The 24,374-nt window shown below is 39.9% G+C and overlaps 1 pseudogene; it reads left to right on the plus strand.

Annotated features, from left to right (window-relative positions):
• The first annotated feature begins 17,398 nt into the window (after positions 1-17,398).
• On the plus strand, positions 17,399-17,467 carry LOC120620701 (uncharacterized; annotated as a pseudogene).
• The last annotated feature ends 6,907 nt before the right edge of the window (positions 17,468-24,374 follow it).

Below are 24,374 nucleotides of genomic sequence, written 5' to 3' on the forward strand. Positions count from 1 at the left end.
TGGCGTGCCTTCAAAAACTGCCTCTTTCATTTGTCCTACCTTGCTTCATTAGGTAGATGTGGCCGGGAGAGGGTCTTTTAAAGGAAGGCCCCTTGAACTTTGGAATTTGGTAACAAGGCACATTTCTCAACCCCACCCTCAGAGATTCTGAGGCCGGAGTGAGTTCCAGGAATCAGTATTTGGAACAAGAGGCTGGCAGTTCTGCAGGACGTACTTTGGAAAATATTGCTTTAGCACTTCATTAGAATGGAACTTGGCAACCAATTTTCAGTCCCTGTATTTCCCTGAAATGTTGCTGCCTGGTCTTCGCACAGACCTGGGTGAGCCGTTGTGAAGCTCTTCTACTCACATCAATGGAAGAGATAGTCATGTCATGCCGAATCCCGAACTCTAAGATATGAAGGCCCCATTCCCCGTCTTGTTTTCCTCCTTTTCCTCCTACATGCATCCCCCAACTTTCCCCTCACCTTTCTCCTTTTCTCCCTACCACCATGATCAGAACAAAACCAAAATAAATTAAAACGCTCTTTTCCATAGAGAAAGGTTTCCTCTGCTGCTGATCTTCCCATCCCCCCACCCTGGCCAAGCGTACCTCGTTTAGGTCTGGCAACGGTTTGCTTTTCCCTCGTGAAGCATTTATCCTCAGCAGCTCTCTAGTGCACAAGGAGCTTTCTGGAAATCTCTCAAGGATGTGAGCAGGAGTCTTAACAATGCTTGAAAATGCCAAGTGTGCTCTGCGGCTTCGCTCTCACAGGTAAGGGATATCCTCACAAGCTTATAGATGAGAGCCTCTAAGTTGTACTTGTTACCAAGGACACAATTTTATTCAATAATTTGTGAAGCTGAAGCTATAAGGAAAAATATTTCTTCATTAATTCATTCTATAATTTGTCTACCCATTTAACCCCCCATTCCACCCATCCACTTGTCCATCTGTCCATCCATCTGTCCATCCATCCATCCATCCATCCATCTATCACCCATCCACCCATCCATCCATTCACCCATCCACTCATCCATTCATCTGTCCATTCTTCCAGCTACCCATCTATCCACCTACCCTCTCATCCATTCATCTAGCTGTTCACCTGTCCATCTGTCTGTCCGTCCATTCATCCATCATCTATCCATCTACCCATCCACCCATCCATTCAACCATCCATCCATTCACCCATCCACTCATCCATTCATCTATCCATTCATTTACCTACCCATCCATCCACCTATCCTTTCATCCATCCATCCATCCATCCATTAATTTAATTAACATTTATTGAATGCCTATGTATGTTTTTAGCCAGAACCAAAGTGATTATTTGAACAGTGATAACACTCAGGAAGGCCCCATTGTGGTGATGGAAACATACATAAACGGATAATGTATAAGGGAGTGGTCTTTAGTATCAGAGATTGCCACAGAGTATCATGTGAAGTGAATAAATTATTCTTCTCATTCAATGCCTTTTCCTCAGTCTCTGTGCTCGTGTGGACCGCAATTAAAATCAAGTGTTTATTTCTTTACTTGGTTCTTTCAGTTTCCCCCAGGTAGATTGTAAACTTGGCAAGGGCAAAGATGGTGTCTGCTTTATTCAACATGCGTGTGGTCGGCAGCGCTCAAAAGCTCAGAAAGTGATGTCCTGGGCTGAAGGTATAATAAGAGGAAAATGTTAAAGAGGAAAAAAGTCAGGTCTATGGTGCAGAGAAACGAAGGATGCGTAGAGAGCCAAGAGACAGATAAAAACTGTTTTGGCTTTGCTAGAGGGTAAAATGCATGGTTAGGGCCAGCAGAATGCTGAAAAGGGTGACGCCTACATGACCTGGTGAGCGCGGGCTTTGCCCTTTGCAAGCACGGAGTCACAGGAAGGCTCGAAGCAGGGGAATCACAGCTGGCCAGATTGTCGTTTTTCATGTGTTCCACTGGAGGCTGAGTGGAGAGGGAGATTAAGGCCAGGGGAGCAGTCAGAAGCCATTGTAAATATTCTAGGCAGAAGATGAGATTTCGATGAAGTGGAAACAGAGTAGGGATATGTGTGGGGACATTCATGGCCAAGGCTTGCTGACTGAATGTGAGTGTGAAGGGGGTAGGCGAGTGATTCAGAATAACCCAAGTTTCTAGCTTGGGTTGATAGGGTGGATGGGGTGCATCAGCAGACAAAGAGAAAATAAGGAAGATGAACCAGCAGAAATGAGGAGTTTGGTGTCGGCTTTTCTGGACTCTCTTCCAGAGGCTAGTGGAATATCACACGGAGATATCTGGTCAACCGTTGTGTTCAAACATCTGAAGCTCGAGTCTCTCTGGGCTGAAGCCATAGCATTGAGAGCAACAAGGTGGGTGTGATTTAACCCATTGTCATAGTCACTAGTACCCAGACGGAGCACATAGAATGAGATGAGCGACATGTTCTGGCAGGAATGAGGGAAGCGCATTGCTTTGGAGAAACCCTGCCACCTATTATATCAGCTGTGTATTTTCCCTCCTTGTCTTGGAAGGTAAGGCCCATTGGCTTCATCATCCCTGGTACCCGGTATAGCATCTTACATATAGTAGGTACTTTAAAAAAAAAGTTTGTAATTTCTGGAGTAGTCGCCAAATTTTTAAAGATTCTCATTGCATCTCTTTAGAGAAGTAGAGACTTATTTAAATCTTATTGTTTTCATAAAAGATTTAAAACTTAAAAAAATTCTTATGCAAGAGGCTCATCAGTGACATAGAAGGGACTATGGTTTTAGAATACTTTTCTTTTTTTTTTTTCTACAAATGAGTAGTACTGCCTTCTCTGTTCGAGTGGTGAGTGAGGCACGCTGCCGGGACAGCCAGGAGGGATCATGGCCAGCTCTGTCAGCTCAGCGAGCTTGCGCCTTAGTTTTCTTATTTATAAAATGAGAGTAAGAACGTCTACTTTTTTTTTTTTTAGTATTACTATTTACTTAGCATCTTAGCATTAAAATTCTCCCTAATTATGTTTACCATATCTAGTTAGTTAATTATATTGATTTAAAGAATATAGTAAGGGCTGAAGGAAAACCTAAGACACAGATATCATGATGGAATTATGCTGGCGTTACTTGTACTACGTAGTGACATGACACATGCTAGTAGGAGTTTCATGGAAGCGAAAAGTGTCCTGATTTCCCAAACCATCGCCAAATGGGGAGGCAAACAGCCCCCATCTGGAATAAGCAAGAGTTTGTACCACCACCACCCACCCCCACCCCACACACACTCTGGTTTTTTTTTTTTTGCAGTGAGTGAAAAAATGTAGTTTCACTCTTTGTCATTGTAATTAAATCAAGTCTAGGAAAACATAAAATACGAGACACATTCCTGTCCAACAGAAAAATTTTGAAACCCGCACGCCAGATTGCAAACTGTTAAAATCCATTCATTAAAAGTTCATGGTCTATTGGACTTCTTTCCCTTCAAGCATTGCATTATGTACATTTCCTATCTCTGTTTATGTGACAGATTGTCTAACAGATTTCTCGTACAGTAGAGTTACAGAGTCTGCCAGAAAGGCCTAGTTTGGAACCTGTGGCCATAAGTGCGATGAATTTGGAAATGCCATCTTGCTATCTAGTGCGTAATTTATTAATAAGGGCCTCACAGAGCCCTCAAGATCAACAATTATATACCTGTTTCAAGTTAATTGGACTCTGCAGAAATAGGAGTTATAGGAATTATATGTTATAAAAATTTGGTAGGCGTTGAATGGGCTGACAGCACATTCTGAAACCTAGTATTGACTTTCAATCATTTTAATGTGCAGTCGCCAGAATCCTTGGCTGAGGCTGTCTATCAGTGTAAAAGTGCCCATTTTGAGACCATGTGCTAATTCTTTATGTAGCTATATGAATATGCATGTGTATTGTGTATTTCTACATGCATGGACAAATCACATATTTATTTACACCTAAAGTTTGCTAATACCAAGTGTTGAAAAAAAGTAGAATTCGTAATCCAGATTTCGAAACCAGCTTTTATGCTACACCAAAGACTCTTAAGAGTTATGGCAGGGCTTTTATTTTTAGCAGTCAGTAAATTAAACCTTTTATTCATCATTCTGAAAGAGGACGGTAAAAAAAAAAAGAGAGAACATCCGTTCTTTTTAATTTCAGGAAGGGAAAAGGCAGCCATCCAATCACAGAGTGAAGCCAAGTGTTAAGATTTATTCAAGACAGTGGCTTTACATATTTTTGTCACCCTCTCATCAATTAATTGGTTATCTATGTTACAATAACAAGGTATTACTGATAAAGATGGATCTCTCTCTCTCCTTCCTTCTTCTCTCCACTTCCTCTCTCTCTCCCTCCTCCTCTCTCTCTCCTTCTTTTCCTCTCTCCTTCCCCCTGCTCCCTTCCCCCGCCCCCCTTAATGACAAACTTAAGCACCGTCATTGGAGAAATGTTGTGTTCTGGGTGCAAAGGTGTTTACCACCATTCAGTACACTCTCTCTGAATAATTCACGTTTTTTTACAAGGCGTATCTGATCAGAGTTTCTCAAACATGGCACTGTCGGCACATTAGGCCCTATGATATTGGGTGGGGGGGCATTCCTGAGAATTGTAAAATCATAAAATGTTTACCAGCACTCCTGGACTTCACCCAGCATTAATATTCACTCTAGTTGTGACAACCAAATGTCACCCGGAGGACAAAAGTCACCCCTGACTGAGAGTCTCTGCTGGATACTCATAGGGCCATCATTTACTTTACCGACTGAAAGAATTTTTTAAGCATATATGTTTACCTTGGATTAACTTTTCAGTCTTTTTGTGCCTTCAGCCTCCTCATCCTACCCAACGTTCCCCAAGTGCAAAGTACATTCATAGCCTCTTTTTTTTTTGGTGCTGATTCTATGGAACATATTTCATTTCGTGTTGAGAGAAAGCAACCATTTGCAGTCATTTTAAATTCGATAATGAATTAATGAGAAGAGGAAAAAAAGACATACATTTTCATAAACGAATTTCCCAGATGTGTGGATGGTTTTATGTAAAACGACATTAAAAGAAAAAGTAGGAGCATTATTGAGACAGAAAGATATAAAGCTCTGTCCTGCCACCACAGGTATGCCATGTATGCATCAGGTCTGGAAGCAGAAGTGTACAACGTTTCACTAACGTCATAGGAAAAAAACAAAGGATTTTGGAAGAGGTCACGTGCAGTATATTAAATACAGTGGCTTCACTAAACAGTTCTACAGTGAGAGTCTAAGAATTAAGTTATTCTGTCATCGACTCATCCATAAAGGAACTATGCTCACTTCTCCTGTCTGCCCCGATTGCCTTCTGAGGAGCATCTGGATGCTCCAAAGGCCCTGACGTAACAACTATTTTTGCAGGAATCGCAGTGGTCTTATTTCGGGCTTGAGCATTCCGGGTTGTGGATTCCTTCGGAAGCCAGGCATCTGATTAGGTGCTGCCAAAGGCTCTGCGTAAATGTTTGCTTTCTGGTGGTGGTGGTGGTGATGAAGAGCCGAGCAGTTCGATTTTCCTGTAAACAGCTGCTTCCTTTCCGTTAGCTGAATGAGAGGATTCCTCGCCCATTTCGGGGCACATCGTGCCTGACGATGTGTGCTGCTGCGTGAAAGGAACAGGATCAGGAGAGAGAGTCATCCTGCTGTCCAGTTTTGCATGTTAACACTGGGTTACATTTCTAACGTAGCATTCCAGTGTCCTTTAAGACCGATTCTATGTTCTCTTAAATTCAAGCGTACGGGAAAGGAAAGGTACATGGTAGTCCATATTTAATAAGCCGCACAACGTAGTATGCTATCAGGTTCTTTCTTGTTAGTGAAGGTGGCTTGACCTCGCTGCCCTCCGAAATCAGTAAGAAAGTAAGTTTGAGAAGCCGACTCAGGGAGGGTTTTGTGAAGGATACATTTTCCATCCGTTCCTTCAGCCGCCGTAAAAGTTCACGCTGGGGGTGCCAGCTCAGCAGAGGGGCTCGGGCGTGGCTGGATGGCATTCGTTCCCTCCTAGAATTGCTTTATTAGATTGTAGTTTAGGGTAATACCAGGAGCCCATATCCAGGGATGTGGAAAGAGACAGAAATGCCCTCTGTGCCTTCGTGAAAATGTGTCCTGGGCATTACATTTCAGGTCGTCTGCATAGTGGCTTAAAACGCAGACATTGCTGTGTTCCCAGACTGCCTGGGTCTAACTCCCAGCTACACCTTTTTGTAGGGTCCTCCCTCCCCCCCAAAATTTAATTCTTTTTCCTTCCACCTTCTAAGTTTTTCTAGCTGGGCTAATAATCAAATTAACAGACAGATTAACGGGAGAAAAATCAGATTTTAATACATGCACATGGAGAATTCACATAAGCATGAAAATTCCAAAGACAGCGAGGCCGCCTTGGGTATAGATGACATTTTGGACAAAGAAGAAAAAGGAGGAAAGGGGGTCTTAGATTTCAGAAGTGGGAGTGGGCTACTTACAGATAGTTGAGGAAGGGTAGACACACATGGCAGGCACATTCTTGCAAGGGACACGGAAACAGTGGGACCGGGGGTATTCCTGCTTGAGGCCTTCATGTTTATCACACTAATTCAAATTAGGCAGAGGCAACCTGCTAAGATTTCCTTCCTGAAGCAGGTTTTTCTATCTACATCTCTTGGGCAGGTCAAAGGTCCTTTCTGAGACTTTTGCTTCTTGATAACCAGCTTAAAATTAGTATTCCAAAAAGCAGCTTCTGGGTGGCCAGACTTTGGTCCCTTTCACATTTCTCTTGACTCCCATAAGCATCAGTTTTCTCCTCTATAACATGAAGGATATTATAGTGAGTGCCCGCGTCATGGAATTGTGAGGCTTCCATTATGCACAGTCACGTCGCTGGGTGAGATGTAATAGTGACAGTCATGGCAGAACTTGTTACACGGCAGAACTTCCTTCGGCATCCACCTTGAAGAATAATTATGACAAAATTGAATCACTGGTTTATTTGCATCATACAGGCACCTGGCATTATGTACATTAATTAGAAGATTTCCCTGCATGTTGATGGATAGGAAAATCCAGACAAATTTTTTGGCTCTTTCACAGCAAACAGAGAGGGTTTTGTGTTTTATGTGTCAGTATGAACTTAATTCCTGGCATCAATATATCTTCTACTTCTGTTTTCATTTCTTCCCTTTTATCACCTATTAACAAGATAAATAAATCTGTTTTATCTTGCCATATTTTGTTTGTCAATATGAGCCAATTTAAGCCTTCCTGGACCCAAGGTAGCAAGGGAATGAGTAATAAATAGATCTCGCAATAAATGTAACCCCCAGAATATTGATCTGGTCTTATGCTTCATGTCCCCAAGCAACAGGGGCCACAAACTCAAATATCCAAGCAGACGGTGTCAATGAGAAAAATGGGCCCAGTTTAAGACAACAGAGATTGTGGGAATTGTAAACAGATTGGATATTCTCCATCCTCCTACGACATTCCCCTGGCCATATTTCCTCACCCATGAGTGTCTCAGTGACCCCCATTCCCACCCTTTGCTTCTCAAGCTCATCTCTTCAGATTCAACACTAAGGTAGATGTACACTTGCAAGTTTTCCTAAAACTATACCTATGGTTATTTTATTTGAAGCAAAAGAGCGTGTTATGGTGTGGCCCAAAATATAGACCTCACACAAAGCATTCTGTGCATGTGAAGTAATAAAATAATTAATGATTATGTCGATTATCAACATGAGCGATAAGATAGCCAGCGTGTATGGCACACTGGTTATGTTCTGTTGAATGCTTTACATGAATTTCTCAGTTAGATGCTATTATCAATGGCACTGTGGAGACTCAAGGATACAGAGTAACTCCCCCAAGCCGAAGACAACTTTCTGAATGCTTCCACCTCTTAGCATCTGGGCATCACGCAACGTGACTCCCCAAGAGGCTGCTGTACCATTTTGCAAGTGTGACCACTTTCACCTGGAAAGATTCCCTAACTCTCTAAACTAGATCCTTGCTGATCATCTTTCAAGTTTCATCTCTCCGGTCTCACCTGCCTTGGAGACCTCCCCACCCACCCTGACTTGGTTTGGCGTCCCCTCCTGTACAGGACATAGGTACACTATGATGGACCTTGGGCATATAGTGCTCTTCCCGCTATCCTTCCATGCCTCCAGTGCCATATTTTGTAGGTGACACCTATTCTTCTATCAGAGAAGACCCTGTGGGAAGCCACCACCAGGGACCTAGATATTATCAAATGGTGCCCAAAGCAAACCTTGGCGACAGGGGCTTAAAGTTTAGCTTGTGCAGGTAGACTGCTTGAGTGTGAATTCTGTTGTCTTATCTCACTAGTTGTGTGATCTTGGGTAAGTTATCAACCTCTCTGTGCCTCAGTTGCCATATTCGTGAAATGGGGTAAATAATTATGTCCACCCCACAAGTTACTGAGTGGATATGAGATGATTATAAAGCTCTTTGGGTTTTGCACATAGGAGCTGCTCATTAAATGTTAGTTACTATTCTCCACGATTATTATAATATGCAATGTATAATGTCCAATATTACTTTATAGGGAAATGCCCCAGTCAATTAAATTGTCATTCCTTTAATTCTTATTTCCTTCTCTCATTTCATAGGCATTTATGGCACACTTATTCAAAGTATGACACATGGTAGACCAAGTCCCTACCTTTCGAAAGCTTTTAATTTCCACCTATGTGGACTAATATGGCTGTTACAAGCCCCACGTGGCTACTGAAATTTATACATAAATGAATTAAAATTAAATTTTTAGTGCCTCAGTAAGACAAGCCACATTTCAAGTGCTTACTAGTCATACGTAGCAGGAAGCTACCGTGTTGGACAGCACAGATGGATAAAACATTTCCATCATTGCAGAAAATTCTTTCCGGCAATGCTGGTCTACTAGAAAAAAAGAGACAATCAAACTTAAACAAATGTCAGGATTATTTAAGAACACGGAAAGTGTACTTCTTGAAACCATAATTTTACCTCAATCTTGCATTATTCTGCCTTGGAAATGTCAACACTGAACTTGGGCGAGTGTGTGGTTCAGGAACGGATTGAACTTGAGAGAGCCGATATGGAGATCTTCCCTCTCCTCTCTTTCTCCTCGCTTGTTCCTTTCCCTTTGCTGTCCCCACCTCTTTCCTTTGTCCATCTTTCCTGCTCTCTCACATTCTCTCCCTCCTTCTCTAACACATACTCTTCTGGAGTGGTTTTTTTTTTTTTTTTTTTTTTTTTTTAAGAGAAAAATCTGTTTCCTTAGACTCCTAAGTTTATTGGAGCCTCAGGGACCTAAAAAATCTAGCTACAGTATAATGCCAGGAATGTTGTGATAAGAGCCGGGGAAAAATGAAATGGACGCCTATAGGACAGAGGTATCATTTCTGCTTGGCCGTGATAGGAAAGCCACACAGAGAAGGTATATGCTCATCCTTGACCTTCAGCAAGTCCCTGAGTCTCCCAGTGAGTGACAGGCAGAAGAATGTAAACAGCACCTATCTCTTAGAGAACAGGAGTTTTATGAATGCAATTATTAATCACCGTGAAACTATTGTGAACTATTACCATAAAACAATGGCATGCTCCTTTTATTCTCCTAGATCAGTATTACTGAAAGGCCTTCCTGTCCCAGGCTTATCATATAGACGGGCAATTCATATTGCCATATATATATATATGTTGACTTTTTAATCAAGTTTTAATGGTCTTCAGGATTTCAGACATCGCGATTGTGGGGAGACCTGCAACTAGTAATGGCCATATTTGTTTTAATTTTATGATTGCTTTTATTCCATCTCTAGTTCCAAAAAGAGTTTGAGATGGCTTACAATAACGGCACATGTTCAGTAAACCATAAGGTTATTAAGACAAAAGAAATCATGTGTCTCTAATAATGGAAGGATGAAGGAAGAATAATGGTAAGAAAGAAGGGGATAGAGGGTAAAAAATATGAAGAAATCGTACTCTTTCATTTATTCAAATATGTTAAGAATCTTAGGCTAAAGCCAGGCACTGGAAATGAGCACAAAGCTTATATCTTTATATCTAAGAATTCTGGTTAAATAGGAAGGAAGAAAGGAAGGAAGGAAGGAAGGAAGGAAGGAAGGAAGGAAGCTATATGTTCTGCTATCTTGCTATATTCTTTCAATATAATTTATTTAGCACCTACTCTGTTGCTGGGATTTCGATAGATGCCGAGGAATGGGAGGATGATATAAATATGATCAAGACCAGGTTATTATAGGGAGAGGAAATGGCAAGTTCGAAGACCTTGAGATGAAGGAAATTGTGTATTCTTAGAACAGAAAGTGGATCGGTGTATGTGTATGTGTGTGCGTGCGTGTGTGTACACACCTCTTTAAGTTTATTGACGATGATGGGGAAAAGCCATAGTCAATGAACCTAGCGATAAGTGAGGACCAGATAACTTAGGGCTCTGTTAAGGCAAGTTAAGAAGTTTAGCTTTTACTTTCAGGACAATTGGGAACCATTGAAGTGGATCAAATTTTCCATTTAGAAGGATAACTCTCCCTGCAGTGTGGAGGATGGATTGTGGTGGAAGAAACATCAGTCGGGGGCTGTTGCAGGTGAGAAATGTGGAGGCTTTGGGTGAGGATAATGCCTACAAGAGTGAAGAGAACTGAATGGATCTATGATACATGAGGTGGGACAATCAACTTACCTTGTTGATTAGTTGTAAATGAATGTGTGAGAGGAAGCAAGTTGGTCTCTCAAGTTTTATTCTGGAATGTTCTAGGGTGCAGGTAACATTTAACAAGATGCCGGAAACAGGAAAAGGAACAAATATTGGGTCTCAGGGAGACGATGACAAATGAAGTTGTAGGCATGATGCCTGAGATGTTTGGAAGACACTTAGGTGAAGATGGATGACTAGTAGGCAGTAGAGTGTAGGAATCTGACACTCAGACGTGGGGTGAGGTAAATGCCATATTTGGAAGTCTTAGAGTAGACACATGGCTTAGAATCGTGGGAATTGATGGGGCCATCTAGGTAGAGTTTGGAGTGAGAAAGAAAGAAGACCCAAGATCTTTTTGAATCTCAACATTGAGAGATTTCCCTGAGGAGAAAGAATGCATAACAGCAGGAAATTGGGGTGTCACAGATGCAGAAAGAAGCCTGTGCATCTGGGAGAATGTGGTGCAGCCTGTGTCATCATACCACAGGGTCCCTCGCCAAGGAAGCTGAGTGATAAGAAGAATTCGTAGTGAAAAAAGATGAGAACCCAGGAGTCATCTCTGTGGTCTTGCATCATTGTTAGGTGACCTTGAATCTCTGAAATTCTCTCTGCTATAGCTCTGGTTTGAAATGTGCCCTCAGTGATACATCGTGAATTTACTGACTGCTTTTTCAGACATCTCAACTGTAACTTTAATAACCCGAGCTCTGGTTCCTATCACAGTTCCTGCAGTGCCCCAGGACTCATTAAATTGCTGGGGGGATTCAAAGGCCTCCCAATTAAGGACCCATTTTATGTGCATAGTCGAAATTCTGGAAATTATTGTCTCATTTGAGGCACAGGAGTAGGTGCTGCTATCTGCTAGGATGAATGATAATGTGGACCCCAGTGATTTGCTGTCCTTCATCGTTTGATCTGCTTTAATGACCAGAGTGTAATTAGCCAATTGTGTGCAGATAGGTGTTACAAATGGAGTTGTAAATTCAGCTCCTTAAAAAAAAAAAAAGTGGGTGTAAGATTCTCCCCTCCAATGCAATTTACAGAGGACTCTGTTGCAAAGTGAGGTGAAGTCCAGGATACCCTCTAAGGGATGAAGTGCGTGGCCATGCACATGGGCACACATGTAGACAGGTTTGTGTCCTTTGAATTGAAAGCAATAATGTTCCCTTGGTATAATTTCTTAGTGAAAATGTTTTTAAATAGAAACTGTTGACATCCCATACTAGGAAGTTTGAACAACGGAACAAAAATCTTTATGCACCTTGTAAATGTGTGTGTCCCTTCCTTGCACAGCAGAACTTCATATGATTCTGAGCTATGAAAGTTTATGTAGCCATCCCCAACCTTTTTGGCACCAGGGACCAGTGCTTCTATGAGAATCTAATGCCTGGTGATCTGAGGCGGAGCTGAGGCGGTGATGCTGGCGCTGGGGAGCGGCTGCAAATAAGGATGAAGCTTTGCTTGCCAGCCTGCTGCTCACCTCCTGCTGTGCGGCCCAGTTCCTAACAGACCACGGACCTTTATTGGTCCATGGCCTGGGGATTGGGGACTCCTCATATAGAGCATGGAGTTTTTAACGAGGTCGACATCACTCGGTAACAGAGGGAGCGTGCGTGGTGGTTAAGGGTTTGAGATCTCCGAACTGCCTGCATTCATAGCCTGGCTCCTATTTATTATTGGTTTGAACTTGGAAAAGATATGCTTAATGACTGAGCCTCAGTTTCTCCATTTTTAACCATTTCCCGTTTGCCCCAAGAACGTTTGCTGGTGGCACTCATGGCTGTAGCATTTACCCCAAGATAACTTGAGGATTACAGTTCTAACTTTACCTCCAAAGTTTGCCACGAAACATCTCGCTTTTATTATTATTTTCACATCGCTCTAGTATATTGATAGTCTTTAGAAACAAATGACATTCTATTTATAGTGTTCTGTTTTTAGTGGTGATATTTCCATTTACAAAATATAGTAATCCTTGATTGCTGAAATGTCAAATCCTAGAAAATGTAACATTCCTACACGTGATATTAAATGAACGCTGGCAGAGAGCTGTACTTTTTTTTTAAAAAAAAGGGAAAAGGATTATGATATGGATAGGCCTAGTCCCAGATCCCCTGACTTATTAGAAGGATTAAGGGAGAAAATGCATGAAAAGCACTTGGCATGACACCAGAGATGTACTAAGTGCTAAATATGTTAGGTATTGTTCTCACATCTTTATCACGGTAAACACCTTCGGTCAGGAAAACTGAGCATGGACCATTGGTATTTCAGAGCAAGAAAATAATCGATGCTCAGTAGCATCTCCTGAGCTTGCTAAACTGTCCCCGGCCATGTGGCAACGTGCTCTGAGGCTGCTCAAACTGCAGGGAAAACAAAACGCATCTCTTGGAATGCTCATTTGACCTAGAGTGAGAGAACCGTAAATGCTATCTTACACTAATGCCATCGCAGATATACTGTGGAGTCGAATGCACAATAGATTGTGGATTTGTAGGACAAACCACATAATGTCACATACATTTTGCCCTTGCAAGACCTGCTTTGAGCTGTGTCCCCCGGAATTCCTAGGGGGTGAAAGTCACTTTCGGCTGTTTTTCTGCCCAAGACATGGTGATTAGGAGACTGTGAAAGTGCTCCCTGTACCTCCCAGACTAGAAATGATGAGGGCTCCTTCTATGCTGTCCTGAAATGCCATTAGAAACTCAGTGTTTTCCAGATCGGGTTTTAGACATTGGGACTTTTTCTTTATTCAGGCAGCTTACGATGCCATCCTTTTGAAAGAGTTTTAATTTCATGCCTCCTCTCTTCCTCCCCTAAGTATTAATTTAGGTACATCAAGGATTATGGCAAGATTAAAAATTATATCAGCTCTTTAAAATGGAAGACACCTAAGAAAGAAAATGATTCTATAACTGATACACTACCGACCTACAAATCTTGCCCCAAAGATTTTCCTTTACAGGATTTCCCCTTTATCCAGTGCTTCTTCTATCTTTGAAGATTGACAGTACATACAGCCAAGCAATATGTTGCGAGTATCTTTAGGGCTAATACATTAAAATCCTGTTTCTTCTTGTCAGTAACTGCATAATAACCTATAACGTACATTGCATGTTTTTACTGGGGCTGGCATAACGAAGTACTACAGACTAAATAGCTAAAGGACACAGATTTATTTTCTCACAGTTCTAGATGCTGGCAGACCAAGATCAAGGTGCTGGCAGAGCTGGTTTCTTCTGAGGCCTTTCTCGTGGGCTTAAAGACGGCTTCTCCCTGTTTCTTCACATGGTCATCCCTCTTGTGTGTCCATGTCCTAATCTACTCTTCTTATAAGGATGCTAGTCATATTTGATCCGAGCCCAGCCATATGACCTCATTTTAACTTAATTAAAGGCCCTATCCCCCAATACTGTCACATTCTGAGGTACCAGGGGTTAGAATTTCAATCTATGAATTTTCAGGGAGGCACAATTTAGCTTATAACACAGGTTACCATAATTTGTTTAAATGTGTTCTCATCTTTTTTTTTTTTTTTTGGCAAAATAAACAACAATTGGAAATGGAAATTAAAACAACAATGAGATACTACTATACATCTATTAGAATGGCCAAAATCCAGAACACTGACACCACCAAATGCTGACGAGGAACCCTCATTCGCTGCTGGTGGGAATAGAAGCAGTGTCGCATTCGGTTTGGTGGTTGGAAGACAGTTTGGTGGTCTCTTCCAAAACGAAACCTTCTCCTACCATACAATCCAGCAGTTGTGCTCCTTGGTATTTACCAAAAGGAGTTGAAAACTTACATCCGCACAAAAACCTGCATGAGAATGTTTAAAGCAGCTTTATCCATTAATTTCCCAAACTTGGGAGCAACCAAGATGTTCTTCAGTAGGTGAATGAATCAATAAATGGCAGTGCATTCAGACTGTTATTTAACATGAAATGAAATGAGCTGGCAAGTCATGAAAAGGCACATAAGAAACTTAAATGCATATTATTAAGTGAAGGAAGCCAATCTGAATAGGCTACGTACTGTGCGATTCCAACGATTCTGACATTCTGGAAAAGGTTAAACTGTGGAGAGAGTAATAAGATCAGTGGCTGCCAGAAGTTAGGAGGGAAGGGAAGGGTGAACAGGGGGAGCACAGAGCATTTTTAGGTCAGTGAAACTACTCTATATGAGTCTATAATGATGGATACATGTCTTTATACACTCATAGAATGTACAACCCCAAGAGTGAACTCTAATGTAAATTAGGGACTTTGGGTGATAATGATTTGTCTATGTAGGTTCATCAATTATTACCAATGGACCAGTCTAGCGGGGATTTTGATAATGGGGGCGGCTACGCATGTGTGGGGGCAAGAGGTAATGGAAGATCTCTGTACCTTGCTTTCGATTTTGCTGTGAACCTAAAACTGCTCTAAAAATAAAATGGAAACATTTCAACAAAAAATTCACCCGTAACATTCACCTAGCTAGATAAAGGGAAAATGTTCCATTGGAACTTGCAATTTCAGTTATTTTCTTTTTCCTTTTTCCTATTTTTTTTTTCTCTTCCTCAAAGTAAGGAATGACTGTTTCCACATAGGAATTTAATAACTTGATTCTGTTTCAACAAAGATATTTAATAGAAGATTTTTTTTTTCCCCCCAGTGGCAATCTGCAGATTAATCGGATAATTTTAGGTGAATCAAAGAGTTGGGAGGTCTGTTCTGTTTAAGCTATCTTTGTGCTTATGTAGGGACAATAATATCATCCAATAAAAAGATGTATGCAATTATATCAGCTTTGCGGTAATTATATGGATATTTTAGTTGTTCGGTGCATTTAATTATGCTTTGTTAAACAGCCCATATTAACTTTCAGTGGGCCAAGCTCCGACTGGATCCATGCCAAGAGGCTTGTATATTTAATGTTCCACACGACGCATTTTCCTAGAGGCAGAGAACAAATGAAAACTGGGCAGGCGGGTTATAAGACCAACTAACTTTCCTTTCTGTTTCCTTTTTAGAAACATATTTAATTAAAAGTTCCAGAGATAATTTTATCCCTTTTAAAAACTTTATTTTAGTCGTTTGAATTAAAAAGGTAATACGGGGCTTTTGGAATCATTAAAGTAACACAGAACTATCTAAAGTAAAATTAATAGATGGTCCCTCTCCACCTACCCCCTCATATCTCCAGTATCACCCCAGGCAGATGGAATTCCCATTATGCTCTTTCGTATTCTTTCCTTTGCTAATGTAAATATACATCTTCACACCTATGTCTTTTAAAGATGGGCTCATACTCTAATTTCATTGAGTAACTTACTTTTGCCACATGGCATGGTTATTATCCTTACATGCCAGTATTAAAAAATCTACCCGGTCCTTTGTAATAGCTGTATAGTATTCCATAATATGGATGTATCATAATTTATTTCCCCCCTACACACACACACACATACACACACACATACTGATAACCTTTAGATTATTTGAAACAGTTTGTTTTGTCTGCAGATAAAAATAAGCACTGTTTCAATAAATATTTTATATATATTTCTTTAATTCCGGTACTTTTTCTTTCCCCCCGTTGGATAAATTCCCAGAAATTAAATTGCTGGTGAATATTTTGCAAATTTTTAATTTTAACAGATATTACCAAATTTTACCCAAAGATACTGGAATGATTAGCAATCTTCCCAACACTGTAAACTACCTGGCCAATGCTGGATATTAGCAATATTTTTTAAATGATCGAGTGTAACTATGGCACATGGTATATAGTTGCTTTAGTTTGCATTTTCCTGACTACTCATAGTACACAATATCTTTTCTCCTGTATAAATCCTTTATGTACAGTATTTGTCTATTTTTAAGTGGTAGATCTTTTTTTCTGTGTTAATTTGTAGGAATTCTGGGTATGCTACAACTGTTCACCTTAGTCAGTTATACTTGTTATGAACACATGCTATCCTTTGCCTTTTGATTTTGTCTGTAGGATCTTTTGTCATATAAAATTTTAATTTTTGTGTGATCATTTTTATTATTGACTTAAAGAACTATCCTTCCCCTATCCAACTTTTTAAATTAAGTGTATTGGGGTGACTTTGGTTAATAAAATTATGTAGGCTTCAAGTGTACAATCTTGTAACACACTATCTGTATATTGCATTGTGTGCTCACCACCCAAAGTCAAATCTCTTCCTGTCACCATATATTTGACCCTTTTATCCTTATCTACCTCCCCTCTTCCCTTTTCCCTCTGGTAACCACTAAACTGTTGTCTGCGTCTACCAGTTTTTGTTTGTCCTGTTCATTTGTTGTTTTCAGTTTCATATCCCACATGTGAATGAAATCTTATACTTCTAGACTTTTTTCATCTGACTTATTTCTCTTAGCATGATATTCTCAAGATTCATCCATGTCGTCACAAAGGACAGTATTTCATCTTTTTTATGACTGGGTAATATTCCATTGTGAATATGCACCACATCTTCTTTATCGAATCATCTGTCAAAGGGCATTCTGGTTGTTTCCTGTCTTGGCCACTATGAATAATATTGCAGTGAACATTGGGGTGCATATATATTTATGGATAAAGGTTTTCAAATTTGGGGGGTAGATACCCAGCAGAAGGATTGCTGAGTCATACGGTGGTTCATTTTTCAATTTTTGAATAACCTCCATATTCTGTTTTCCATAGTGGCTACACCAATTTACATTCCCACCAGCAGTGTATACTTTCAGGGATCATTTCTATAGTTTGTTACTATCCAACTTTTATAAAATAGTCTCTTATATTTTCTTATAATAATTTATATTTTTGTATATTTTTAATTTAGAATTTTTAATTTACCTGGAATTTACTCTTTCAAAATTAAATCCTAAATATAACACGTGTTATTTTTCTTAGAGAGATTATTCAGCTCACCCATAATTCCACCATTTCCACTAACTCATTTATACACAAGTTGCGTGTACATATATTTGTGTTTGTGTATTTCTACATACACACACATCACGATTTTTGTGCTCCTTATTCAACTATTTACTGTTATATATTAGGATTTTTCCCTTCGGCCTTGCCATGATGCTCTGTGATGATAAGAACTCCCTACTTTAAAGTCGGGCAGGCAACAATTGAGGTCAGAAGCTATAGTTGTGCTTCCTTTAAGTGTAAGTGGCAGAAGCCCCACCCACGCTAGTCTGAGCAAGAAGGAAGAATATTAACGTTCAGAAGTGAGAACTCCAGGAATCGCTCTAAATTTACCGGATCTGGAAGCTCAAATAATGTCACTAAGACTGGGTCTCAGTCTACCATGGGCTCTATTCCTCCCATGCTTATGATGCCTCCACCATTATGAAATGAGGAGATGCTTACTCCTGCCCCAGGCTTCAACTCTGGGAGAGGCAACTCTGCAGCAGCCATCCAGACTGACAACTTTGAGAGCAGGAGGGCCACTAAGAAAAACTTACATGCAGAGGGGGGTGGCCCCTTGATAATCCAAAATGAGTGATGTTCACTACACCTTATGCACTGGCTCAAATTTCCATATTATTTCTGAAAATTCATCGAACCCTTTAAGTGGAGTCCTTGTCACATGCTCTCCTGTCATTGTCACCTGCCTTTGATCAGATTTTAGCTGTTGGGGTGCAAGCGACCTTTTTCTCCAAGTGGGAGCCAGCTTTAACACCTGGACCTAAATATTGGTGTCCAGAGAAATTCAAATTAAAATAACAATGACGTACGATTTTTACATCTCAAATCAGCAAAGATTAACAAAAGTGCTAGTAGCCAATTTTGGCAAGACAGTGAGGTAACAAAAACCCTCACATGCTGATGGTGGGAGTGGAAATTAGTATGACTTTTGAAATATATATATGTATGTAAAGATATAGTTTTATCCAGCAATGCCTCTATTATTAATTAACCCCACAGCACAGATATTTTCAGTTGGTTTGTCTTTTGATGATAAAAGCGTGCATGCGAAGGGGTTCGATGTGGCATTATTTAAAATATTGAAGTCATACCCAGTTTTATGTATATTAGTCGTAGTAGCATTGCTGTCCAGCTATGCATTTGTCTGACATTTGAAGAAAAGGCAATTATACATTTTAGCACCAAAAAAGAAAATCTTTTAATGTAAGGAAAACAGCCCTTCAATGAAGATTTGGCCCTAAAATCGCCGTCTCAGTATTTTGGGTATAGTGGGCAGGTCACCTCTCTCATGCTTTGATTACACCTTCCATATGGGTTACAGATCATATTCAAAACCTTAATTACTCTGCAACAGCATTAATCACTCCGCTGAATGTATTTCACCTTTTCTCCTTCCCGCAATGTTTGTTTAAGCCAAGTTAACTGGATAGCAGTGCATTAAAAAGCAGTGGCAGTATATGGCAGAAGGGGGAGCTGAGCCCCCAAGACGAAGATTCTGGGGTCAGATCTCAAGCCATCAGCTATTAGCTCTGTTACCGACCCCAGCAAGGTGCTTCCCAGCTCTGGTAAGTCCACATTTTCTTTTTGCAAAATGGGCATAACAATCGGCATGCCATATCCAACCTGATTGTCATGAACAGTAAATAATAGTGTATGTAGAACATTCTATAAACCCTAAACCCCCGGACACAGGCAAATCCTGCTCTTTAGAATTACCTTTTATCACTACGTTCAGTCTCTAACTTCTTGTTCTCATATGAGTAAGTCTTTACCCAGGCAAAGTGGTTGTCTGACACTTCATACATTTGCAGAATGAGGTAGAGCAGGTTATTTAGCAAAGTAAAAAGTGGTGGAGTGAGTTTTGTTGTGGTTGTTTGTTTTATCTGATAGGGAGATGAAGGGCTCTCTCCCTTCACCTTCTGCATGTACAGGTGCTAATTCTTTACTTTGACGCCGTAGATGAGCCTCTCAGAGCCACGCTAACACAGTGGATTTGATTCCATTCTTTACTCAGTACCTTTCGTTTTCATTTCTGTCCTGAAAGAGTTTGGCAGTTGGACTCAACCCTTAGGTTCCCAAGGCTTAGCATCAAAAATCTGCGTAGAAAGTAAAATGGCAGCTCCCTTGCCTGTACATTCAATGTGCCTTCAGACTAGAGCCCTCTCACTCATGGAAATATGCATGTCCTTAAATGTCCTTATATTGGTACATGGCCGTGCTCACTTGTTACCGTATTGTCTGTGGTTGGTTTTGTGCTAAAAGGACAGAGTTGAAGAGATGCGACAGAGACGATATGGCCCACAAAGCAGAAAATATTTACTGTCGAGCTCTTTACGGAAAAAAATGTTTGCTGATTCCTGATTTAGACTGAAATTTGGGTTGAGTCATTGCTATACCAATATAAGACTTGAAAACTATATATATGTCTGTGTATGTGTATGACTGAATGAGTGTGTGTGTGTGTGTGTCCTTTAAACCCTCTAGCTAATCTTTACCTTAACCAAAAAGGATAGGAAAAAAATTTAAGCCATCAGTGCCTATAATTTTCTCGAGTGCATCTTAACATCATTTGTTTATTTTTCAACATTTAAAAATGTCTACTGTATCCCAGTTACTGTGCTAGGTACTTTAACATATGTCATTCAATATTATAATCCTCTCAGCAACCTTCTGAACGGATTGGTATTAAACCCATTTTAGAGGAGAGGAAATGGGCGTTCGAGAGGATTTAAATAACTTGTTAAATTTGTTGGAACGTCCCAGAGCCAGAATTCAGACCTAGATATGTCTGAATTTAAGCTGATGGATTCTGCTTACCGTCTGTCCTGTCGTCAACTTTATGAGAGGAATCAAGGATAGAGAGTCAAGGGATAAAGAATGTGCCTCGCATGTACCCAAAGAGGTTCAAGTCCAAGTTTGGTCCGTTTTATGATCTTTCTAAGGTGTTTTGAACTACATGAGGCTCTCTTACTCGGAATGATAGCATGTTGTTCACTGTGAACACTAATAGTTAGAATCTAGCAATGAAACTGGAATAACTGAAGAACAAATGGAATCTACTCAGATTGATTTTTAGGCAGAGATATGGAAAACTGGAAAGTAATTTTTTAGGAACATGCATTCCCATTCTATTTTGACTTTAATTAAATACTCTTGATTTAATCATTTACGTTATTTTATTACTTGTATGGATTACATTTAACGATACAAGGTTTGATTAATATACATATTTATTAAACCATATTTATTAAACTATTATTTTTTAAACCATTTTATCAGATATGATTAACTTATAAAAAGCTGTAGATATTTGATGTACACAACCTGATGATTTTGGAGATAAGTACACGCCTGTGAAATCCTCACCAAAATCAAGGCCATAAACTTATCCAACACCTCCAAATTTTCCTCTTGCCCTCTTATTTTTTTTCAATTGTTTTAAATACAGTTTTTTCTTTTTTGGCAAAAGCATTTAACATAATGTTTACCTTCCTAGCATATTTTTAAGTATATAATACAGTATTTTTAACTGTAGGCCCTATGATGTATGTTAGATCTCTGGAACGTATCATGTATAACAAACTTTATATCCTTGGACCGACATCTTCCCATGTCCTCTCCTCCTGACCTTGGCAACCACTACCGTTCTAGAAGTTGAGTATTTAAGATTCCTCCTAAAAGTGGGTTCATGCAGTACTTGTCCTTCTGTGTCTGGCTTATTTCATTTCTTATAATGTCTTCCAGGTCCATTCATGTTGCAAATAGCAGGGTTTTCTTCTTTTTTAAGGCTGAATAGTATTTCCTTGTATGTATGTAACACATGATCTTTATCCATTCATCCATTAATAGACATTTAGTTTTCTAAAATCATATCTTGATTGTCGTAAATAATGCTGTAATGAACATGGGTGTGCAGATATTTCTTTGAGATCCTGATTTCAATTTTTATGGGCATATACCCAGAAGTGGGATTGCTAGATCAAATGGTGACTCTATTTTTAGTTTTTTGAGGAATTTCCATAGTGTTTTCTATAGTGGATGCACCAATTTACTTTCCCACCAACAGTGTACAAAAGTTCCCTTTTCTCTACATCCTTGCCAACACTCGTTCTTTTGTTTATTTTTGATCATAGCTGTTCTTACTGGCGTGAGGTGATATCTCATTGCAGTTTTGATTTTCCAAGTGATTACTGATGTTGAGCATCTTTTCAATTAATATGGATTAAATGGATTATTATAGATAAAGTGTTGTAGCAACACCAGGAACTTAGATTACATTAATATAGTGCTATTTTATTGAATTTCTTATTTCAATTCCAAGTGACATTCAATATTATATTAGTTTCGGGTATACAGCATAGTGGTTAGACATTTATGTAACTTACAAAGTGATTCCCCTGATAAGTCTGGTACCCACCTGGCACCATACATAGTGATGATAATACCATTGAGTATATTCCCTATGCTCTATTTTACATTATGGGGCTTATTTTTAATAGTGTTGTTATTTTTGTAAGGATAATAATTTTTATTACTATTAAAGGCAATGACATACATAAATGTTCAGGCAAGGTAAGGTGGGGTTCCTGAACTGCGGTACGTATACCCTCTAGAAATACAATTTGATGAGACAGGGGTTCTTAGCCACAGAGAACACAGAGCTTGTTTACCAGACCATCAATGTTAAATATATATTTAAAAACCAAAAGAAAAAGAAAAATACATAGGTAAGAGAAAGCAAATGTACATCCATTTTTATGAGCAAGTATGAGACATCAAACACCATTTACATGCCATTAGATTTCCCCAGCTATGGTTCTAGAATTCTAGGTATAAAGCTGAAATCTCCTTTGCCATTAGCTAGTGGTACTTAGAGGGGTCATTTTTCAAAGCAATAAATTATTACTCCATTCAAAGGTGGTTTCTATTTTTCCATAAAGTTATTAAATTTGATAATGCAAACTACCTGCCTTCGTGAAGATTATAACTTGATCAATAAAGGATTAATAGGAAGATTTCAGAATATCCTTTTTTCCCCCCAATGTCTCAAATGGTCATCCTGTGGCTAGAATATCCTCTACTTCTTGAGCTAAAAAAAAAAAAAAGTACTAAAGAAACAGTTTCTCCAGGTCTGAGAGATGGGGGGTTGGGTAGAAGGGCATGTGGTTTAGGGATGGTGTTTGTCTCTGCAAAGGGATACTGCGAAGTCTGCTGTTTATTGCACAAGGCAAATGTCCAGTGCCCTCCACACTGAGGTGGAGGTAGGGATGCTGGGGAATATTGCAAGGCCGTCTGGCTTATGTCTTTTGGTTATGAAGGTCCTATAATTTATATTTTTACCTTTTCTCTGAATAAGGACTTCTCGTAAGTCACCCAGATACACTGGCAGAATTGCAAGATCCAGAACGAAAATTCCCTGTAGAACTTTAAACTTGTGTCTCACGCCTAGACCACACCGTTGAGCACAGATTAACATTTTTTTACAGCCTCTGAAATGATTTCGTAAAGAGCACAATTGTAGTTTAGGACACTGCCATCAGCAGTGGGACATTTAAAACACACTTAGGTCCACAAATCGTGACTGACACGTCCTTGTCACTCAAGGTGTGATGGGGACAGTACCTTCTGTTTTATTAGCAGTTCTAATGGGACATTATTTTGCCACACAAATTCTCATCTGTTAAGCAGTCTTTGAATGACTATTGTTTTGCATTTGAAAAAGCAATATATATATATTTTATTTGCGAGCGTGTGTGAAGGCATTAAAAATGTCCGGCGGAGACTTGTAAAATGTGGCCTAGATGTTCTTTCTTGCTCAGTTGTATACTTTTCTCATGGACAAGAGGTCCCAGGATTTGAATGGGGCGTAGAGCATTTTTCCTGACCTTGAGAAGGTTCTCGCCTACCACACGAACAATAAGAACTACAGATAGAAAGAGCGTGCATTCCAACCCGAACGTGGTCGTCATCTGTCTCAAGGTCAGTGGCAGAGTTTCGTCAAGAGGATATGGGAGATTCTGATAGAAAAGAAAGTAGAAGGGAAAGAGAAAAAAAAAAGTGGCGGGAGTAAAATATAGAAAAGTGGAAAGGAAAATAGACACAGTAATACCTAACGTTTTGCAGCAAAACAGCAAGTCCTAATAACTAATTAAATTGTTGCTTGTTATGTGCCGGTGACATTCTAAAGATACAACCAAGATGTAGCGTCAAGCATTCCTAACGACAATGCCTTTAGAAAGTCTCAAGTTGAAGCCCAATGTACCGTCTCTTTAAGAGACCAGCACAGCCAGTGTTTCTCCAGCTCTGAAATGGATTCCTTCTTTGATTAAGCACCAGGCGAGGCATTGCTTTGCTTTTAGGTGCCACACTCTGCGGAAAAGATGTAGCTTTAAAAACTCAGGTGAGATAAGCTGCCCCTGTTCTGAGGGGTATCTGCGAGCTGAGAACCTGGTGGGGAAAAGCAGATTCACATCTCCTACTTCAGGCTCACTCATCAGCATATGTGCGTTGCCTGGGATTGCTGGCAGCGTTCACGTTGGTTTCTCTTTCTTTGGTTTCTTACCTTCCCATGTTTCAGTTGAATGTACATAACTTGTGTAAGATCACACCGTGCCTCCTTAGAATTGGAACTTGGAGCTTCTTGCAGAAGGAATCGTCCAGCATTGGGTTCAATATGTGGGAGTCAGGGGTTTTCCATTGTCCATCAAGACCTATAGAGTAGCAGATGGGAACCTCACAGTCCTATATCGCATTGCATGTGGACTAAG

The sequence above is a fragment of the Pteropus medius genome, unplaced genomic scaffold, assembly GCF_902729225.1.
Source record: "Pteropus medius unplaced genomic scaffold, Ma_sr-lr_union100, whole genome shotgun sequence".
NCBI classification, from domain to species: Eukaryota; Metazoa; Chordata; class Mammalia; order Chiroptera; family Pteropodidae; genus Pteropus; species Pteropus medius.